General features: G+C 47.3%; 1 long non-coding RNA gene across 3 annotated transcripts in view; it reads left to right on the top strand.

Moving 5' to 3' along the window:
- Positions 1-17,754: 17,754 nt before the first annotated feature.
- The window catches only part of LOC147005933 (uncharacterized), a 67,396-nt gene continuing 63,453 nt past the window's right edge, over positions 17,755-21,697 (top strand). For all 3 annotated transcript variants that reach the window (XR_015046543.1, XR_015046544.1, XR_015046542.1), the window contains exon 1: positions 17,755-18,033. This is a non-coding gene — a long non-coding RNA (uncharacterized LOC147005933). The remainder of the gene's footprint in view (positions 18,034-21,697) is intronic.

The following is a 21,697-nucleotide window of genomic DNA, read 5'->3' as shown; positions in this document are numbered from 1 at the left end:
GTGACTTGCTCAGCTTGGTTACTAATACAACCCAGGACCACCTGCCTGAGTGTGACACTATCCACAGTGGTCTGGACCCTCCTATATTAATTATTAATCAATCAAATGCCCCACAGACATGCCCACAGTCCATCTAATGGAGGAGATTCCTCAGTCGAGGCTTCCTCTTCCCAGGTGACTTTAGTTTGTATCAAGTTGGCAAAAGTTAACCAGCACAGCCTCTGACTAGGCCAGCTTTAGCATCTAATCATCTCTGGACCAATAAACAGTGGCATGATATAACCCTGTGACTGGAATGCTTGAGTGTGCCTGTGTCTTGTGTCCATGCCGGGGGCAGGAAAGAGTTCTCCAGAAGGAAAAAACACAAACCCCAGAAACGAGAGGTGTAGGTAACAAAATAGCATCAGTTGCACTTAACCAAGGAGTGTGGGCTTCCAGGCCCTGCAGAGCTGTGGAAGGTTCTGGAAGCATGGTGTGGTGGGATTTAGGAAAGGTGGTTCTCATGGTGATGCACAGAAGACTGGAGGGCAGGAGAAGCCACTGCAGAGTCAGACGAGAAGTATGGAGACCAATACTGAAGAAGGCAGGCAGAAGAGGTGAGACATGATGATGATGATGATGATGATGATGGGGAACAGAACAGTCTAGACAAGCCCTGTTCATTACCTGGGAGTTGTTGCTGTGGACTGTGATGAGCAGGACCCTCGAGAAGACCCACATGTGGCTGTACTGCCTCCCTTTCCCCTGAAGAGGGGAGAATCTGAAACTCACTCACGCTCACACATGGTCATAATGGACAGTGTGGGACCCAATTTCATGAAATGACCAAACAGTCCTGTTATCACATTAAGATCTGCGGGGCTGAGCTCCCTTTCTCATCAGCGTTTGGCAAGCTACACCTGGCTTGTGCCTATGGCTTTGCTTGAACACAGACCTATTCTTTGATGGATCATTTTGCCTGTGAAGCTTAAGATGTCCACTATGTGGTTTTTCAACAACCATGGATCTTTCCTCCCCTCTCACTGCCATTGTCCCCCAGTCTCAGAGCCAGAGGCTGTGCATCACTTCTTCCGCAGAGCAGAACATAGGCAGCCTTTGTATTTTTAATCCAAAAGTGAGTCCTGGTTGGCCAGGGCCCAGCAAGCCATTTCAGCGTTCATTACCAGGTTGTATCCCAGGAGGCCTGGTAAGTCCTTGTGTAGATAGCTCCCTGCACATCTCCCACACCACAGTGCCCACCACCCCACAGCACCTGGACTCCATTGCTTATGCTCCTGTGGAGAGTGGATGTCAAAGAATCTACAGAAAGCAGAGGCTTATTATTAAGCTGCAGCACGGAAGGAATAGCAGGCTCTCTGCAAGCAATCCTGACAATACAGGTGTGAGGGGCCGAGAAAGAAGGAGAGAGCAGGGGGACAGCAGTACACACACCCCAGGCTGCTGCCACGTTCAGCCACAGTGGAAGAAACGGCATCATTAGGAAGGACTGTGGAGAACCGAGGAAGGTGGGAGCATGGCTTTGGAGGCTCGAAGGCTGGGGTGAAGCCAATCTTGTGCAAGACGCTTAGAATGAATGCAAGAGGCTTTTGGGTGTGTCTGGGGAAGGAGACACAACCCAGATCCCCACTGTTAAGAGGAAGGATGAAGCGAACAGAGGATAGAGCGTCTGTGTTCTTCCTGTGTGTTCACGGAGGAGTGTATTCATCAGGAAGAAGAAGGTCTGTTTTACAGCATGGCTGCTGTGTGTCTGCAGCAAGCCAGGCATTAGGCATTCTCTTTGTATCTCAAAGCTCATTACTGAAGTAAGGCAAACATGTGGTGACATGCACAAATTGGAAGTGGACACTTCAATGGCTCTGTACAAACTGAACAGGCACACGTGGCTACACATGCACAGGCATATGCAAGTGCACATGTATATGCACACAGGTATACACATTTGTATATATTCACATGCATATGCATGCATGCACATATATATCTACATGCATATGCACATGGACGCATAAAATATACATACATGCATGCATAGGCACTTATGTAATACTCATGCACATATAGACACATGTATCTGCACACAGATGAAAGTGTATACATTCATACACATAAATATATATATATGTAAACATACATGCATAAAGATGACATATTCGAATATACCATACATTTATTTGCATGCATACACACAGCAAGCATGTCTACTTTATAGTCGTGAGGGTGAATGCACATGTACATATGAGCACACATCTATACACATGCCTATATAAACACACATAGGCACAGGCATACACCCTCTATGAAGATACACATAGGCACATATTTACAAATCTATCTCGCAAGTGAAACCAGGGAAATTCTTCCTGCTGGCTTTATGAAGTGGCTCTGCAGAGGAGGGTAGCTGTGTAAGAGGCTGTGATGGTTCTCAGCCCCCAGCCTGCTGTATTGGGGCCACTAGTCCCCAAAACTTCAAAGCCCTGCACTCTGCCAATGACCAGAGGAAGGTTGGCATGGATTTTCCCCAGTAGAGACTCTGGATGAACATGAAGTGGGCACCCTGACTCAGCTTCCCAAGACCTCATACAGGGGCTTGGGACCCATGAAAACTGTGGGGTCAAAGTGGGAATTGTCTTAGGCCACTGAGCTTGTGGTCAAATGGTAACCACTATGGTCAGGGCCAACTTGAGCAAGGTGTGTGTCAGTCCGGCTGAGTGAGCAGTTGTTCGAGATGAGCGTTTGGATGTATTTTCAAGTGTGTGTCTGGGGTGGGTGTTTTGGGTTTGTAGATACCCACAAAAGCATGTGTTGATGTGGCCAAGGTTGTTGCATGTGCGCCTATGAGCGAGCGATCAAGCGTGTACCACACATGCGTGTGCAGTGCTGCCCCCTCCCCTTTTATTACTTCCTCCCTGGGTTTGATGTTGTGGGTGAATAAAATTTAAAGAGCTCTAAATTTTTTAAAAAGAGCCCTAAAGGGAGTGGAGCGCCAGTGCGTGAGTCATTACATGAACACCTGTGAACTGTTGATTTTAATTGGGCCACAGCTGTCAGGTTGCAGAGTGGGAGGGATTGGTCCCTTGGCTGGTCTGACTTCAACAACCCCCCCCCCTTCTTGTCAGTCCTTTGTGTATGTAGAGGCACAGCAGAAGGGCAGGGTGGTTCCTGGAACCCCAGCCTCCAGACTCCCAGTGGGCATGGGGAAGGGGCTATGTGCCCTTGGCTGGGAAGCTGGCTTGGGTTCAGCTTTGGGTTGCAGTTTCCCTTCTTCCCTTGGGGTAGCGAGGGATCACCCACTTGGGACCTGTGGCCTTCCACTTATGCAGAAACAGAACTGTGACTGCTCCTAGATGCAAATTTACCTGAGTAGGAAAACCAGAAGAAGACAACAGTACCCAGCAAGAGACTTGTCCTCTTCTAAGTGCTGGACATGCACAACGCCATTGACTCCTCACAACAACCTATCGAGATAACACAAATTATCTCCACTCCGTTGGGGAGGAAACTGAGACAGAGAAGGGTTAAAGACTTGCCAACGCGTTACAGTGCTGAACACTCAGAGTTCCAGTCTGTACACTCACATATGTCAACTTCTACAAACACTCACCCTTGGAAGGATTCACACACTCTTGAAAAGTTATTCTCCGTAGCTCTCACCATCCTGCTCACAGCCACTACTAGACACTCAAAATGTTTGTCTACACACGGAGGCATGGACACACACACACCTATACACACACTCACACAACACTTGCCAATGTATGTTCTCCACCCACATACAAGCACACATTCTGCTTCAGACATGCAGCACCTCTACGTACTCAGCACTTCCCCTAACCACGAATGTGCTGATGTGTGCCTGCCTACAAGCTGTCTCAGTCACAAAACACCTCCACGACCTACCAGCTTTCTTTTCTTCAAACAGAAGACACCTCCTTGTAGATCTGTTTCCCCTCCACACTAGGCAGTACCCCTCAGATCAGCTCCCCCAGCCTTGTGTGTTTCTTGCACGCCCACAGTGGACCGCATGCACGAATCCATGGCCGGTAGGATAGGATTTAGTCATCCTCACACCTACTCATCTACAGGGACTGGAGGGAAACCTGAGCCCCCTCTTCTGTCCTTACCAGTTCAATCTGCCATGTCCACACCCAAGAGACATGTAAACTTTAGGGCATGCCTTGACACGCCTAACCTTTTTCTCTCATTCAACAAATCACATAGAGAGAGAACCATGTGACCCAATCATAAGCTAATCCCGCTCTTCTGAACTGCTCAGCCCTGTGCGGGCTCCAGTGCCTTCTCCATTCTGAGGTCACCTGGCCCTTCCTGTCAAGGCACCATATGCACCTCCATCCTGACAGCAGCAAGATCTGTCCTCCCTTTTGCCTCTGCCCTCTGCCCCCTGCTCCTCAAAGTATCTCTGTCATTTTACTCTATCTGGTGAAGGCTACATTGATCATTTCCTTGTCACCTTGCCTACTCCCTCTCCCCTGCCCATGGCTGCTGGGCACAGCACAGATCTCTGGCACTATCATCTCCTTATACCACCCCCCCAACCATCAACATGTTCAGGGCTATTGTGTGAACCAGGCTTCAGCCATATGAACTCAGTGTGGTCTCCCCTCTTGGTTGCAGCAAGAACCCCTGTGGACTCTGCATCTGGAGCCCCTTCTCACTGACACCATAGATCACTGTGTCTCCTTTGGGGGCAGAACTTCTGAAGCCCCTCCTCCCCCGACCCTTGCCTCCTCTGGGTCCCAAGCAAGCCTACAAAGATGTCTTCCTTTGTGCAGGATCTCTGATCTCTTACAGGGGCTCTACTCCTACTGGGAGCAAGCTTCCCCTGGCTCTTGCCACCCTTCACCCGAGCAGTGACTCCTGTCTCATTGTACCAGCACATAGCACTTGCTATAGACACAATCACAATATGGTCAATACAGACTGATCTCTAAGCCACTGGAGGCCGCCCCGTGGGTAAGAAGATAAACTGGGGTGTCATCCTAGCCCTACCTGTATGAGGAGCAAGCAAGTCTACTCAATATCTACACATTCATCCCATAAAGAAAATTCATGCTGATAACCAGAGCTTCTCTACTGACGACCCATCATCCAGTTGATTTGGTCAGCATATACTTAGAAAGACTGCTGGAGAAGGAGACATAAAACCAGACACAGAGGGCTAGTGCAGCAGTATAGGACAGCCAACTGTAAGGACACATGATGCTGAGGAATGAGCCGAGAGAGTTTCCTAATGGAGGAATTAAAATAGCAAGGTCTCAAGTCATACCATAGGACACAGGTCAGTGAACCGAAATCCACACCACAGATGTCTCAACTGCTTTGAACACTCCATCTCTGGAAACCTGGCTCCCCACTTCCTTAACATGGGGGTGAGGCCTGAAGCTGCCTTTTCCAAGGAATGACTCCTGTCACCCTCCCTCCCTTCACTCATAGAACCTTCAGTTAGTGACTTTCCTGGTTGACAAATTTAGGAAGAATGAATGGGTTAGGCCCTGGGCTTCCTATAACTCCTAAGCAAGCACCCCACAGCCTCAGGTAACAGGAACTCTGGCTCCCTTCCCTTGTCTGTGCACTCATCAGGTGACAGGGACTCAAAGAGAACATGCCCCTCCCCACACACCAACTACTTGAAAATACAGTATTTTATTTCATACATTTTATTTATGGGGGGAGCTCTCTGCATGGCTCCTGTATTTTCTCACATTCTTTCTGGACAACGAGTCTATTTTTATTTTATTTCATGGAATTTGTCTTTTGAAATAATTAACCACCTTCTTGCAGTAATTTTTCTTTACCCAGGGATGCAAAAAAAAATCACACAACACATTGGACTGTTTTTAATAGTCACCTCAAATTATGCAGTTGCTGTATCGTGATAAATATGTAGATGAGGGAAGTTGGGGTAATGGGTCCCTGGAGCAGCTCATCCTGGTTTACAGAGGAGTGTGGCTGTACCATACTGGGGCATGAGGGCCTTAGCCAAGCTCTCCAAGAGTTAAAAGCAAAAGCTGGTTGAGGCGCTCTCTTTTTCTGCCAACCCAAGACCCAGAACACAGCTCCTTCTTTTAGGTTGCTGTCCTCACCTCCAGAGAAAGCCATGGTATATTTCATGTTCCTTTAACCTCCCAAAGTTGGACCCAAATGTGCAAACAGGCACAAGGTGGTTCAGGACTTATAACTTGTCTAGGACATTGACTCTCAACTGCCAGACAACTTGAAATGTTTTCAGGGCAAGAGGACCATTTCCTGACCTCCGAGATACCACTGTCTTCCTCTCTCTCTCTCTCTCTCTCTCTCTCTCTCTCTCTCTCTCTCTCTCTCTCTCTCTCTCTCTCTCTCTCTCTCTCTTTCTCTCTCTCTCTCTCTCTCTCTCTCTCTCTCTCTCTCTCACACACACACACACACACACACACACACACACACACACACACACTTTTCACTCTTTTCTCCTCGAGCTCAGCCAATGACCTCACCTTCTTAATTCACTTAGCACAGCAGCAGCGGTTAGCTCTCTAGACAGCAGCCCTTGTGCAGAACAGTCACCGCCGACCTCTGTGGTGAAATGTCCACATAGCAGCAGGCTTTAAGCTGCTAATGGTTTGGTAAGTATCTAACACAAGTCCAGAAAGTTCACACAGCTGCTGTTTTCAGTCAGCCCCTTTCCCTCAACCCTGCTCTGAAACCTTTCTGCCTGAGCTGGCTCCTGGACTGCCCTGCACAGAGCACGTGCTCGGCTCCTCTTTGAGCCGGTTTTAACCCCGGGGTGGCCCCAGAACCTCCCATTACCGTTACCATGCATCCTTCCTTGGCTTCCCTTTTCCCCTCTGCTCCACATATCAGCATTCAGACACAATGGGGGGAAATACCTTCCCATAACCCCTCATCTATGCATCTCATTCTCAGCAGGCCTAGGTGGTAGAGGCCCCTCTCTCCTGTTCATCCTTCAGCTTATCCCTTTTGTACCTTCATCCCCACCACTCCTAGGGCATCCTGGTCAAATTCATCAACTGTGGCTTCTGGATCCTTAAACGCTGCTCTCTGGAAGGGATTGAAAAGCTGTGAAGAGCCTGTTCAGCCAACACCGACATGGCCCCTGCCTCATTTGCTGACCCTGTCTTCATTCTGCTGCCTGACTAGCTGCCCCCAGTTCCTACAGTATGAACAGCTCCCAGAAAATGAGAGATTCTTTTTGGGAGAACTGATACACTCCTAGTGTTCAGAATTGTGCAGCACACGGTAGATGCAATGTGAGTATTTGTTAGCTAATTGAGCGAATGAATGAATGAATGAATGAATGAAATGCTAAGATTCAAATCTAGATCTATTAGCTTGCTTGTGTTTATCTGCTGTGTTCTTCTCTACCACAGAAGCCACAGGGAGCCATTCCTAAAATTCAGCTGTGGTCTTGTGAAAACAGCATTTTATTGAAGGGACTCACCTACAATCAGAGATCTGTTTCTCTCTTGCTTATTTTTTTAATGATAAAATATGAAGAAAAACTATATTCTTCAGCATGAAAAGTCCAGTTCTCGTCTTCTAACACTGTTCTCCACAGTCTAGCCTCTCGGCCCTAACCAAGGGGCACCCATATAGACAGCTGGGGACTTGCAACTCTCTAGCAAGCCAGGCTCCATCCTGTGTCTGTCTCAGGGTGCCAGGAGCACTATTAAGTCAGGTCACTATTGCTGTGGTGAAACACCATGACCAAAGCAACCTGAAGAGGAAAAGGTTTATTCAGTTTATACTTCCACATTAGCATTCATCACTGAAGGAAGTCAGGACAGGGACTCAGAGGAACCTGGAGGCAGGAGCTGATGCAGAGGCCATGGAGGGGTGCCGCTTACTGGCTTACTCCCCATGGCTTGCTCAGGCTACTTTCTTATAGAATCCAGGACCACTAGCCCAGCACTGGCCTTACCCACACAGGGCTGGACCCTTCCCCATCAACCACTAATTAAAAAAAATGCCTTCCAGGCTTGCCTTCAGCCCGATTTTATGGAAACATTTTCTCCTCCAGTGATCCTAACTTGTATCAGGTTGACATAAAACTACTCAGCAGACGCAGCATTACAAAGAAGGCTTAAACAACAGCTTTGCCTCCACACCATCCTGAAGAGTAGACCTCCGAGATCAAGTTGTCAGCAGGACAATTCCCTTGAGGGAAGAACTGTCCCGGTCTCTTCTCGAGCTCACAGATGGTCATTGCTGCCTGTGTCTTTTCACTCTGTAAGTGCTTATACTAAAATATTTTCTTATAAGGTGGTTGGCATCACCAAAATGATCTCATTTTAACTAATTACCTTTTAGAGGCCCTATCTCTAAATAGGACCACATTCCAGGATAACAGAGATAGGGCTTAGACTTATGGAGCTCGGAAGGACACAGGACAGTCTACAACACCTGCCCTAGCTGGCTCCTCTCAATATGAGCACCCCCTTTCCTAATACTTACTCCAAGCACTATATCAACCACCATTTCCATGGCTCACACAATCCCTTGCGCTGCTCTCTACCCCACAAATCAGTCTGGTCAGGATAACTGTATTATGACTCCTCTTCCTTCCTTAGACTACCAGGTCATAGAATGCAGATAAAGCCTGAATATCTCCCAGCACCAAGCCTGGAGGATATGTCTGAGGACAGATGGAAGCACTGAGAAGCAGGAAAGAAACAGGTTGTTAAGCAGCCTCCTGGCCTGGCCCTTGCTATCTTCAAAACAATATCCCACCGTAGTTGAGATGACAAACTGAGACATCTTTCCTGTTTCCACAGCCAAAGGTAACACTTGCTTCCAGCTTTTGAGAAACCAAGACTGTAGAGATTTCATGCCATGGTTCTTTTCTTTCATTTATTTGCTGTTCTGAGGTTCAAACCAAGCACAAGAATGTAGATATTGTACATGCATTGAGACAAACCTCAACTATGTCCTTTGGATTTAACTGTCTGCTTTTTCTAGTTCACTAGTTCACTCTGTGAGCTTTGCTTGCTGTCATTTCACCTTCATGACCATCCCCTTGGCCAATGGCAATCGTACCCTGTTCTGCTACAGGAATCCTATGAGACAATAGGGCTTTGGGGAAAAAAACCCACCCTGTAGTTGTGGGCACATGCAAAAGGTCCTAGGTTCCACTCCACTCTATTCTGATAAAGAGATCTTTATGGTGTCATGTTATTGTTGTTGAATTGTAAATAGTGACCTTGCAATTATTTCCCTTGAGCATAGTATATATTGCTGTTAAATAATAGAACTTTCCTAGTTTGGATTAATGGGAGTGTGTTTGTGAATTAGTGATAAGTCTGAATTATGGGACGTTGCAGAAAAAAGTTGTATTGCTTTCAAATTAATGACTAATCCTGCATTGTCAAAATGTGGATTCTCGAGGGCAGCTTCAATGAAAAGATACGAATCATTGGTAATTAAGCACTCACTGTGAGCAAGTGGGCTCAACTCATAAAATATATTGGAAAACTTTCTTAAATAGCTTACCACCCAGTTCGATTGGTGTGCCTGGCCGCCTGCTCATAATACCCTGCCTAATTCAAATGAAAAATCCCAAGGAAGCAGGACTGTGAACCACCAAAGCATGACAATGGATAGGTAGAAGGCACTGCACAGAGTGGCAGGTGCCAGCAACCAGCAATCTGTGGGCTGCTGGAGACCCTCCAAGCCTGCTGTTAGCTCATAGGCTGCCATTGTGTCCAGTAGCTGCACACAGACATATAACCCATTCACACATGCATTCACATGTCCTTAACTACACTGGGATGTATGTATACTTTCACAGAGCCACAATAATGTGACTCACCTTGTCCCATCTTGTGCATACATACTCTTACATACACACACACACACACACACACACACACACACACACACACACACCACCCCCGCTGTAAGGGCTTTTGAATAGTCCAGCAAAGATCTCAACTCAGGTCAAGAGATAAACTGTCCTAGACAGTAGGCTTTGGGTTCTGCAGGACGCATTGCATACATGCTTTCCCAACAGATGAGAGTGCATCAAATGGATTCCCTATGAACCAGTACAATCTGCTTGCAGAGAGGAGATAGTAGGTTTGGGTATAATGCTCTATGCTCCCACAATTCAAAGAAGAAATAGGGCAACCCAAGGGAAGGACAGCAGAAATGGGACAACTCGGACCGACAAGTGATGGGTACTGAGAATGTGCATCTAAGATCTCTGGGGAGTTTTTCTGTTGCTCTCTGTGACCTTCTCATGAGGGGGGGTGGATTTATCACTGCCATTTTACATATGAGGAAAGGAGGTTAGAGAGATCTGGTGTCTTGCAGAAGGGACCATGACAACTGAGGACCAACTTGGGATTCCAATGAGATCTGTGTCTCAATTAACTGTGTTCCTCACTGAAAATTCTGAAGATGTAGACTCAAACCACACAGGAATTAACAAGTATGGGGTTGGGGTGATTGCTACAGTGACAAAAGATAGAATGGAGAGGGAGCTGGTGTTTTGGGGCAATGTAAGAGGCCACAGAAATGGAGGGAGGCCAGGCCCTTCAGGAGAACCCCAATATTGAGGAGGATAGAAATGATTTAATAGGAATTCATGTCTCTCTAGAGAGACTTGGATGTCCAAAATAATGACAGTGATGATTATGGTGATGATAATGACAATGATGATGATGATGACAACAACTATGTTGCCACTTTATGGAGCATTTTTTTGAGACATTGCTAAACGTATTCAGAAGCAACTTCACTTTAGGTCCTACCAGTAAACTCATATTGGTAGGAAATATTAACCTCTGTAGGTATTTAACATTTTTTATTTCTGTGTGTGCGAGAGAGAGAGAGAGAGAGAGAGAGAGAGAGAGAGAGAGAGAGAGGATCCCGTGAAGCCAGAGTTACAGGTGGATAGGAGCCACCTGTCATGGGTGCTGAGAATCAAACTCAGGCACTGTATTCCTAGGTAAGGAAACTCAGGCTCAAAGAAGCTCCCAAACCTTGGAACTGGTGGAAGAAGTGCAGGATTCAAAACCAAGTCAGATGTTTTCTTCCTGTAACCTGTGTGCCTGACTTCTTGCTGAGAGCATGCTGGCACTCCCTGTGACTTTCACTTCCTCCCTGCCCAGTTGTATGAGTAGAGCTGAGGGTTTGGTAACCCTGATCATTCTTCTTACATATGATAAGAAATGAAGAAACTGGAAGAATGGAAAAATGGGAGATGATAGTTTTTGAGGTGCTGTTGAAAATACTTGGGGTTTTGGGCAGCAGCTTGAGACTAAAGGAATGGGAGGTACAATGTATCTATTGGTGGTTAGTTACAATGTATCTATTGGTGGATAGGTAAATGCCACTGCAGTTTGTCCTTTTCTTTAATTGTAAGTCTGAGTGCCACGCTGAAGCTCTTGAACCATTACAAAGGACACTCGGTGGGGATGAGAGTGGTGGTGCAGAGAAAGAACATCATGTCAACATACCATGGGGACCTGCAGCTTTCATCCTTCAACTGCACTTTAGGCTTGTTGACAAATGCTTAGGGGGAATGTTTTAAATGCTCTGAGCTCACCCCCATCGATCTGAGAATGTCACCAAGTCACCAAGATTCTGAACTTAGAGGATGAGAGAAAGTGTATATATATTTTTTTCCTTAAAGACTGGTTTTCTGTCACCTGGTTGGCCTCTAATTTGCTATGTAGCTGAGGAAGGCTTTGAATTTCAGATTCTCCTGTCTTGGGTCAAGATCTTGGGTTGCAAACAAGCACTATTGCATCTGGTTTATATAGTACTAGGTATCCAACCAAGAATTTTATGTGTGCTAGGCGAGCACTCAAATGGAAATGAGTTTGAATCAGAACCACGGACAGCAGCCAAACAGCTGTGGCTGGGGAGCTGTCCTGGGTACTGGGTCTAGAGATGATATGCTCCTGCTCCGGTCTAATATATCTGGGGCGTGTTGGCACCAGTCCTGTGCTGCAGGTGTATCATCTCATTCACTACATCCAGTAGGCCTGTGCTATGGGCACAATTATCCTCCAACACTTTTTTGTTTTGTTTTGCTTGTTTGTTTGTTTGTTTGTTTGTTCTCTCTGAGACCGTGTATCCCTAGGTGTCCTGGAACTCACTCTGTAGACCAGACTAGCCTTGAACTCAAGAAATCCACCTTTCTCTTCTTCATGAGCTCTAGGATTAAGATGTGTGCTACCACTGTCTGACCAATTCTATTTTACAGATGCAAAGATAGGTGACAGAGAACATCTTGTCTATCCCCCCACCCCCAGATTGAGACAGAATGTGAATCTGATTATCTGAGTAGTGACTTAGTCCTCCTTCCATGTTCCTCCACATGTTCCCCCAAGGTCCTCCCATCCTCTTGTCTCACTTGGCGGGAAGACCACGTTGAACATCTTCCAAACTGTCACAAGCACAGGCAATACTGGGTCACATCAAGTGAGGAGCTGGCTTGAAAGCTGTTAGTGCTGTGAGCAGGGTCCCCGAATTACACTTCTAGCTTTGAGCAGCACTGTGGTTGGAGAAGTAGAGTACGTAGGCTGTCTGGACAGACCGATGGACAGAATGAGCCGACCCAGCAGCTTTGGCCCAACCAGAACTACCTCAGAGGCTTCACAGGCTCAGCTCCTCCTCAGTGGGCTTCCCAACAGATGTCTCATACCATCTGCTCCTTGAGGTACACAGCCAAGGGTATCACCCTCTGCAGGCAAGATGAGGCTGAGGAGATAAGCTCAGGCCTGACTTAGGAAATCTTTGAAGTCTAGATTCATTCCCACAGAAAATATGGGGACTCAAAAATAAAAAATAAAAAGTAAAATAAAATAAAACAAAACCCAACGTTTTTTTTTCTCATGTAGCACGGATGGCCTTGAGCTCACTGTGTAGCTAAGGATCTTCCTGCCTCCATCCTCCAAGTGCTGGAACTACGGATGTGCACCACCATTGTTGGTTTATGCAGTGCTGGGAGGTAGAGCCCAGGGCTCAGTGCAAGCTGCACAAGCTCCCCACCAACTGAGCTAAGTTCAGCCCTATGCATCCATTTTAAAAGTCTTGACTCAGTGGCACTTGACCATTTCTAGATACTTCCTCATGTAATCTACATCACAACCTTGTCAGGAACTCTCCTGAGGTAGCTGCATCATCCCTTTCCTAACTGATACTCATGGAAGGGGACTTACCCCAGGTCTGAGAACAGAGCCAAACAGAACAGAGCCAGTGTCTTTCCTAACGGTGCTAGCTAGTTTTGGGTTTGGTTTGGTTTGGTTTTTGTCAACCTGACTCAAGTCTGAGTCATTTGAGAAGAGAGAACCTCAGTTGAGAAAGTGGCTGTAGGCCATTTTCTTGATTGATTGATTATTGATGTGGGAAGGCCTAGCTCACTGTGGGCACGGCCATTCCTGGGCAGCTAGGTGGTCCTGGGTTGTATAGGAAAGCAGGCTGGATTTTGCTGCCTGTTGTGGACAAGAAGGAGTCAGATGATGACATGGGATTTGACTTGTTTGATTAAATTCCTGCCCCCCCTGCAAAAAAAAAAGAAGAAAGAGAAAGAAAGCAGGCTTAGCAAGCCACGAGGAGCGAGCCATTAAGTATCACTTTCTCAAAGCGCTGCTTTAATTCCTTCCTTGAATTCTTGCCTTGATTTTCCTTACATCTGGATTGTGATCCATCATTCAAAAGCCCGCGGCACTTACCCCACGCCCACACCAAAGTTACTTTCGGCTGTGGTGCTTTATCACAGCAATAGAAAGCGCATTAGGCTGAACTCTTCCATCAGGCCTTACGCTCAGGCCTTTGCAAAGGACCAGAGTAGTTCAGAGCTGAGCAGAGGGTCTGTGGAGCATCCTCTCCATGCCCTAGAATTAGGGCTCACACCAGTTGCAGCCATAAAGCACAGGGTAGATTTAAATAAATGGTACTTTTTGGAGTCTTAGGTAGCTGTATCTGTCCACATGAGTGCTGAGTGTCTGTATTCTCTGGGTCCTAAGCTCACCCTGCTGTCCAGGGAGACCTTATCTCAGATGGCAGAAAGCACCCCTCAACAGGGGCTTTGGTCACTCTGCTGTCTTTTAAGTCCCATGGATGGTATTTCTTCCCTCCTAGAGCTCTGCACTGCTGCCTCTGGCTGCACCTGAATTGCCTACCTGGTAGGAGTTTGCTCAACTTCCCACCAGGAGCCTGAGGCCTGTCAGCTCACTGGTTGGGTAGGTAATCCTGCTCCATGCTCTATGTGTGCAGAGGGGCAGGTGTCTTGCGGGGATAGATGGAAACTGAAGCAGGATATGGTTTCTCTTCCCCAGCCACACCTGTGGTTGGGGAGGTACTTGAACCTCAGCTGGGGAGATCCACAAAGGCAGCCACCTGGAGGTTTCCTGTGCTCTGTCTCTCCTGGGAGGGGCCCAGGTGTGGGGCTTTGTGATGCTGGCCCCAAGGGTAGCTCTGCTTACTCATTGGGTGGGAGTTGAAGGCATCAGCCTGTCCCTGGAGGAGCTGAGCCACCAGCTGGCAGGGCTTAGCACAGCACTGTCCAACCCCCACACCCTTACCTGACAACTGGGCTAGTCTGTGTCAGGACCCAGATGGGGATAAAATGTAACTCCATACACATTCATGTCAGTAAGACCAGTGTGCCCAACTGCACAAAGCCGACACCGTGAGCCCACTATTATGCCTAGGTGTTTACATGTCATATGTCTGTGTATAAGTTACCATCTGAATGTGCATCTGTATGTGTCAGTACATGTGAGCTGTGTATAAACTCATGAGCACGCGATGGATATGACTGTGCATTAGTGAAGAGTCTAACGCTTACACACTTTTAATCTAGACTTGCACCTGTGGAAGTTTAAGTCCCAGTTCATCCACTTCCCTGCTTTGAGACCTGGGGTAGGTCACTTCTGTGAGGCTACTTTTCCTTGTCTGTATAATAACACTGGAAATTAAACACTCATCCTAAGTGTGTGTGCGATAACTTAGAGACAGGCAGCACACCTTTAATCCCAGCACTTGGCTGGCAGGTTAATCTCTGAGTTTGAGGCCAGCCTGGTCTACAAAGTGAGTTTCAGGACAGCCAGGGCTACACAGAGAAACCCTGTCTCGAAAAACAAAAAGGACTTAGAATGGAACATGCAGGAATCATGGGATACACATCACAAATGTTGGCAATGACTGCTTGTTGCAGCTGTTCATGTGCATTTCTAGCATGTGTTTATGGTCCAGCCTGGGGCAGAGTGTATACGCTTGTGTGTTTAAGTATAAACATATGTGCAGCCCTGACTTTAATTCAGCAATGTGTGTGTGTGTTTACACTTTTAACCCCTGGTGTTTGAATGAGATTATTTATAACTCAAAACTTGATTTTTTAAAAAATCTGAAACATCAAACACACACACACTCATGCACACACGTAGGGTTATGGGATCCTGTGTCTGCTCTGCCACAGGGGCAGGCTTACCCCATGCAGGCGCTGGGGCAGGTGTTGGCCTGTAGGAAGCCCTGGGACACTGTTCCGGAGGTGGGAAAGCCCAGTCTGAGGCATTGGGCAGCTGGAGTTGGTTCAGAGTCCTCGGGCCTGCGATGAGGCCGGGGTGTCTGGTTCTCAGGGTCTTGGACATCCAGGCACCGCTGGAAGTCATAGAAGAGCTGAGAAAGGAGTAGCCTCCAGCCCCTGCAGGCTGAATCTAGCCTGAAGCCAGGGTCAGGGGAAGGGGGAGCTCCGGCATGTCCCTCGAGAGTCTTTGGCTTGACAGGTTGCGGCTGGGAGTGCAGAAGGACTTTTACTGGAGATTAGACTGCTACTGCTACCGTCCCTTCAGGGTCTCTGGGGTTTCTAGCCTTAGCTCAACTGGGAATCAGGCTACCTTTCATGGTCCCACACATACAGTGAGCGCTCCATGCACAAGTAACACATAACGTGGCATACACATGCATTCATGTGAACATAGGAACATAATCTCTTGGTCTTGATCATCATGGTCTATCTGTGTATCTGTCTCAGGAGCTGACACACACACACACACACAGAAATTGGCTATTCTTGACTGAGTAATCTCTGCCTTTGAAGTGGGGGTGGATATCTGTATGAGCCAAAAGAACTCTTAGGAGCCTAAGACAGCAGAGGGGACAAGCCCTGACTCCTGCCCTCACTCCAGATGCACACATCCTACAGCAGAGAACATGGCCCTGGAAACAGCTGCGGGGGTGCTCAAGCCCCCTCACCCTGTCTGGTCCATCAGCTGTGAGGGGCTTGCCCTGAGCCGTACATCCTCTCTGGCCTCACCCAACCCAGTGCTACAGTTAAACAACACTCAGAATTCTTCCTGTTTGGGAGTGATGCATTCTGAACTGGCCACTCCAGCAGATGTGACATAGCCCAAGGCTTGGGGAGGATGCCTGAAATGGAGAGGAAATCCACTCTGTAGGTTCAGGGAAGGTGAAGATAGGGCTTGCTGCGTCACTCCAGAGAGATGAATAATGAAACTGAGCGTAAATGTGTAGCAAATTGACAGGTGACGTTCTTTTGTTTGTTGATTTTTAAAGAAGCAGGGCTGTGTTTGTCACCAATGTTCACAGCAGTATCCATGATGTAGAAACCATCCAGATGTCCCAGTATAGACAGACAGGATGCACACAGTGTGCTTGGGGAATAGCCTTGGAAAAGAGTGAAGCCGTGTCATTCTTATGCATGCCCTTTGAAAGCACTTCCTTAAAGAAAAGAAGTTGGACCCAAAAGGGTCAGCATGGTATGGCTTCAGTCAGGTAAGAAACCTACAATGGTCACATCATAGACAGAAGTAGAATAGTGGTAACCCAGTGGGAGGAGAGCGGAGAACTAGCGTGTCACGCAGCCCCTAGCAAATCCATGCACGGGTGCTCACCACCCACTAAACATCCTTCTTGCTTCCGACCATGAGTCACCCATCCCAACTTTGCATCTTGTCTCCACCAACCTGTATCTGTCCCACCTCCAGCCCTGATGTCATACAAGCCTAAGCATCTTTTATCTGAAATGCTTTGGACCAAATACTTTGGAGCTTTGGGGAGGATTACGAAGCAATTTTACAGAATGTTTTTGGCATACCTGCCTTTTGTCTGTGAGATATCACATGAAGTCAAGTGTGAACATTTCCCCACTTGGGAGCACTTTGGACTTCAGATTTTTGGATTAGGGATGCTGGGCAAGCAAGAATGAAAGGCCCAGTGCTGTGCCCTAGGGAGTGTGAGGAGAGAGGAGGGGAGGGTCCACAGAGGTGGGCCTGGGGCTTTGATGGGCTGTTTCACTTGGTACAGTGCACTGGAGACGTGGCCACATTATGCATGTCTGCAGTTCTTGCCATGGCATGCTAAGACAGTGTGTGTAGATACAGCACCATATGCCTGCCCACCATGAAGGCTATGTAAGTCCTTTACAGTTTGGACAATTATGAAGACACCAAACATACACATGTTTCATCAGCTTTGCTTGCATCCTCTGGTTAAACATCTCTGAGTGTGATTGCTGGCTCCTGTGGCGAGGGAAGGGTTAAGGCCACAGAAAACTGCTATACTGGTCTCAGGTGGATGAGCATCGGTGTACTAAATTCACTTTTTGCTCTAGCAGCTCGTTTTTATTTTATTTTACACAAACAGGGCCCACTATGGGCTGGTTGGAAGGAAAACACCTGGTCTTACCTCACAGTCTCAGAAGAGTCCCTAGTGCAGTGGGGAAAGGTTCCCAGCAGAGAGCTGCAGAGCAGAGGCCCATGGGAGCCTGGGAGATTTAGCATTGGACCGCTGTTCTAGTTGAGCCAGGGGAAGCTGGGAATGGGGCTAGTGGTCAGATGGTGCCTCGCGAGGGTAGCGGAGCTCAAGACTGTCTGAGGGGGTTTGGGGAGCCACTGAAGGTTCTTAAGCTGGAGAAAAACCTGATTTGAATCATGCTCCAGCAAGGCTCCTCCAGGTGGGAGGATCTGGCTTCTGGGAAACAGTCCCTGGCAGAGACCAGAGAAGAGAAGAGGAGGCCTGGCGAGGGCCCTGGCAGTGGTTAGGAAGGTAAGATGTAATGAAGCTGGGGTGTATCAGTGAGGAAGGAGTAAAGGCGAATGGAGAGTCTGAGACCCAGCTGCCAGGCCTTGAAGGCCCCGTACGCCTTAGGAAAGTGGGTGGGAAGTGGGGGGAAGGGGTTTGCAGAAATGGAAGCCAAAGGAGACCTCCCAGCTCTGCGGCTGGGGGCTTGCCTGAAGGAGAGCCTCCTCTTCTCCACACCCCCCCCGCGCCCCGCCCAATCCGGATCTGATTCAGCTGTCACTCAAGCAGTTGGGGCCCTCGAAGAGCAGGGGATGGTGATTTGTGCTGGCCTTGTCGGCCCATTGTCCTACTGGGATTTGGTCTTTGGTGAGAGTAACAAAGAACTCAGCTCAGGAGCTGGGGCTCTGGGCTGGCTGTGGGGGGAGGGGGCGGAGGGGGGTGGGGATCAAGGAGCTCAGGCTTGGCCAGGCTGCTTAGCACATTGCTTCAGGCCCAGCTTATTGTGTCTCTCTCTGTGTTTGTACGTGTACGTGTTATGTATGGGCTGGCACAGAGGGGCTGTGCGCTATGCACTCACTCGGATAGGAGCGCGCTGGGCACTTCTGCAGGCTGCACTATGTGATTCTGCACATCCGAACTCATCTCAGTAGATCAGTATTTCTCCAGGCTCTCTCTGAGGAGCACATCTGTCAGCCTTCTGGTCGTTCTGTGCAAGGGCTGCCCTGAGCCACTGCTAGCCACTACCCCCCACCCCCACCCCCACCCCCACCCCCCGGCTTCATTATGGACTTCTGGCTCTCTCAGCCTTCTCTCTCCCTGGTCACTTGGCCCTGACCTTGCTTGAATGCGACCTCCATTTCCTGCTGGGCCTAACCAAGTCAGTGCACGTGTTTGGGGAGTGTGCATGCACAGAGAGCACTGCGTTCTTTGATGAGCCTGTATTCATCCTGACATTCGTGTGCATACATCCATGTATTTGTGCCCACATGTGTGTGCCTGTGCTTCGTATGAGCATCTTGACATGTGCACACTTGGGCACGTGTCCATGTGGATGTGTGGATGTGTGTAACTCTTTAGAGCGTTTGCAGGTGTTTTCTGTGGGGTGATTCATGTCAGCAGTTTAAAGGAAGCTGCTATTGCCTCCCAAGCTTCTCCTCTGGAGCCCAGGTAGCCCTGGGTCAACAAGTCACTCTCCTCCTGGGCTCCCCTGGGCCTCTGAAGAAGCTCTTCATCCTCCAAGGGGAACTGCTCCTAAGAGTTCAGCTTGTTTTGTTCCAAATACATCAGTGTGTACTGCAGGAAATGAGGGGAAGCTCCCAGACTCTGTCTTCTGGGATGTTGCACCTCTCTTGTGCAAGGAGGGTGAATGGGTGAAGTAGGTTCAGTGAAGGCTACAGACCTTAAATTACAGTATCAGACAATATTCAGGAAGTGAGACTCAGGGTTACTGAAGGAGACTTTGCTCTGTGAAGGATTTATACAAGAAAGACACCAAGCCCAGAAGAAATCAAGCAAATGATCAGCAATTCAACTCTATAAAAATAATTAGATTCTTAGATTCCTGGGCTGGAGAAATGGCTCAGTGGGTAAGAGCACTGACTGCTCTTCCAGAGGTCCTGAGTTCAATTCCCAGAAACCACATGGTGGCTCACAACCATCTGGAGTGGGATCTGATGCCCTCTTCTGGTGTGCATGAAGACAGTGTAACTCACATATATAGACTAAATAAATAAATCTTAAAAATGATAAGATTCCAAGCAGTGAGAGGAGTCAGACATAAAAGACAAACAAGCTCATCAGAAGTAATTATCTATGTATTATGCTATGGACTGAAATTATTATCTGTAATACATAAAGAGTTCCCACAAATAAATAAAAAATAACAGTACACCCATCCCAAGGCAAGGAGAGTGCAATGACAACTCAGTAATGATTTGAGCTAGAAAATAGTCAGCTGTTTCAAAAGAATATTATAAATGGAACAAATGGGTACAGCTTAACCCCTCTAGTAACAATAAAAATGTGGAAAACTATATTTTGTTGGACAAATTTATAAAAACAAACAAACAAACCAACAAACCACAACACATACTCTTCAGCAATGGGTAGAAGGTGGGGTAGGAGCCTGTCTACATGCTGTTGTTGGTTGGAATGTAAATTGTATCACACACACACACACACACACACACACACACACACACACACACGGATGTTTAAGCACTCATCATCAAGATATAAGCTATATTCTACATCCTAACAGTCTGACTTTGAGAAATCTGACTTATAAGAGTACTAGCACCGGATGCAGAGCATGAAAGTATTCAGAGGCAGGTTGAACGTCATTCAGAGGCGACCTGATGGGCAGCATGTGCAGTGAGGAGAGCCATTAAACAAGGAAATGCCCTATGTGGAACATTTGCTCAACACAAAGCGAACTCAATACACAACAGCATTTCTGTAGACCTTTTGTCTCATTTTTCTTTGTTTGGTTTTTTTTTTTTATTGCTGGTCTTTTGCTTGTTTATTTTGATTTCCATTTCTGTGTTTTTGGTAGGGTTCCTGTGTGTATCTGTGTTTCTTTATGTTTTTTTTTTCTTGCTTGTTTTTAAAGAGAGTAGAAAAAAATGAATATAAAGTAAGATGGGAAGGAGGTAGGGAGGACCAGGGAGAAATTGGGAGAGAGGAGAGAAACATGATCAAAATATATTGCATGGAAAAAATTTAGAAAGTTTAAAAGGAAGAGAGAAGAGGAAGCCGCATTATACTATCAATAGAAGCTGTTGTGTCCTTCCTGGCATAAAATGCAAAGGCCCGAGTTTGGTCCTCAGCACTGCAAAATAAACAAATGCAATGAAAACTGTGCAGCATGCATTCCCACCTGTGCTGCCAGCAAAGTTCTCCATGGCCAGTGGGATATGGTGTGAGCGATGGACTGTGATTCCAGGACTGAGTCATCTCACAGTCTGGCTTCTGTCTGTCTGGTTTTCTTGGAGGCAGTGAGATATGGAAGACAGAATGACCAGCAAACTCTATCCCCATTTCCAGGCCATGATATATGTTAACAGTTGTGTCTCTGTGAAACACACACGTAAATACACAGGCAAGAAATGTCGAGGTGCTGAGATGGCTCACTGGGTAAAGGCATTTACCACCAAACCTGAAGGCCTGAGTTCAACCCAGTATTCACTTGTTAGAAAGAGAGAAGCAACTCCTACAAATTGTCTTTTGAACTATGAGAGCACACACGTGTACATTCACACACGTATGCACTACACACATGTGCACACACATGCACACACAGACAGACACACATGTGCACACACAGACACACGTGTGCACAGACATGCACACATAGACACACACGTGCACATTTTAATGTCTGGAAGTGTCCCAGATTAACTAAAAATACTAACTGCTCCTGGGGAGGTTTTATTGATCAATGTTTAAGAAATAGAGACTTATAGAAGAAGTGAGTGAGAGATCAGGCACATCTCTTGAGCCTGGGTTTCCCTACGTACAAAATGCAAAAGACTAAAGTGTCTCATCCGGCTGTGAACACTCTGGGGCCTGGTCAGCTTGGGTAGGTAACACTTTCTGGCATGAGTTGCCTTTTGAGAGAATTTTGAGAGTTAAAAGGCACCTGGGTAAAGAATTCAGTGGTAGAGCCTGTCTAGCATGTGATAAAGGG

The sequence above is a fragment of the Mus caroli genome, unplaced genomic scaffold (assembly GCF_978045245.1).
Source record: "Mus caroli unplaced genomic scaffold, Mus_caroli_1 scaffold_2, whole genome shotgun sequence".
Taxonomy (NCBI): domain Eukaryota; kingdom Metazoa; phylum Chordata; class Mammalia; order Rodentia; family Muridae; genus Mus; species Mus caroli.
This window is presented reverse-complemented; position numbering and strand designations above follow the sequence as displayed.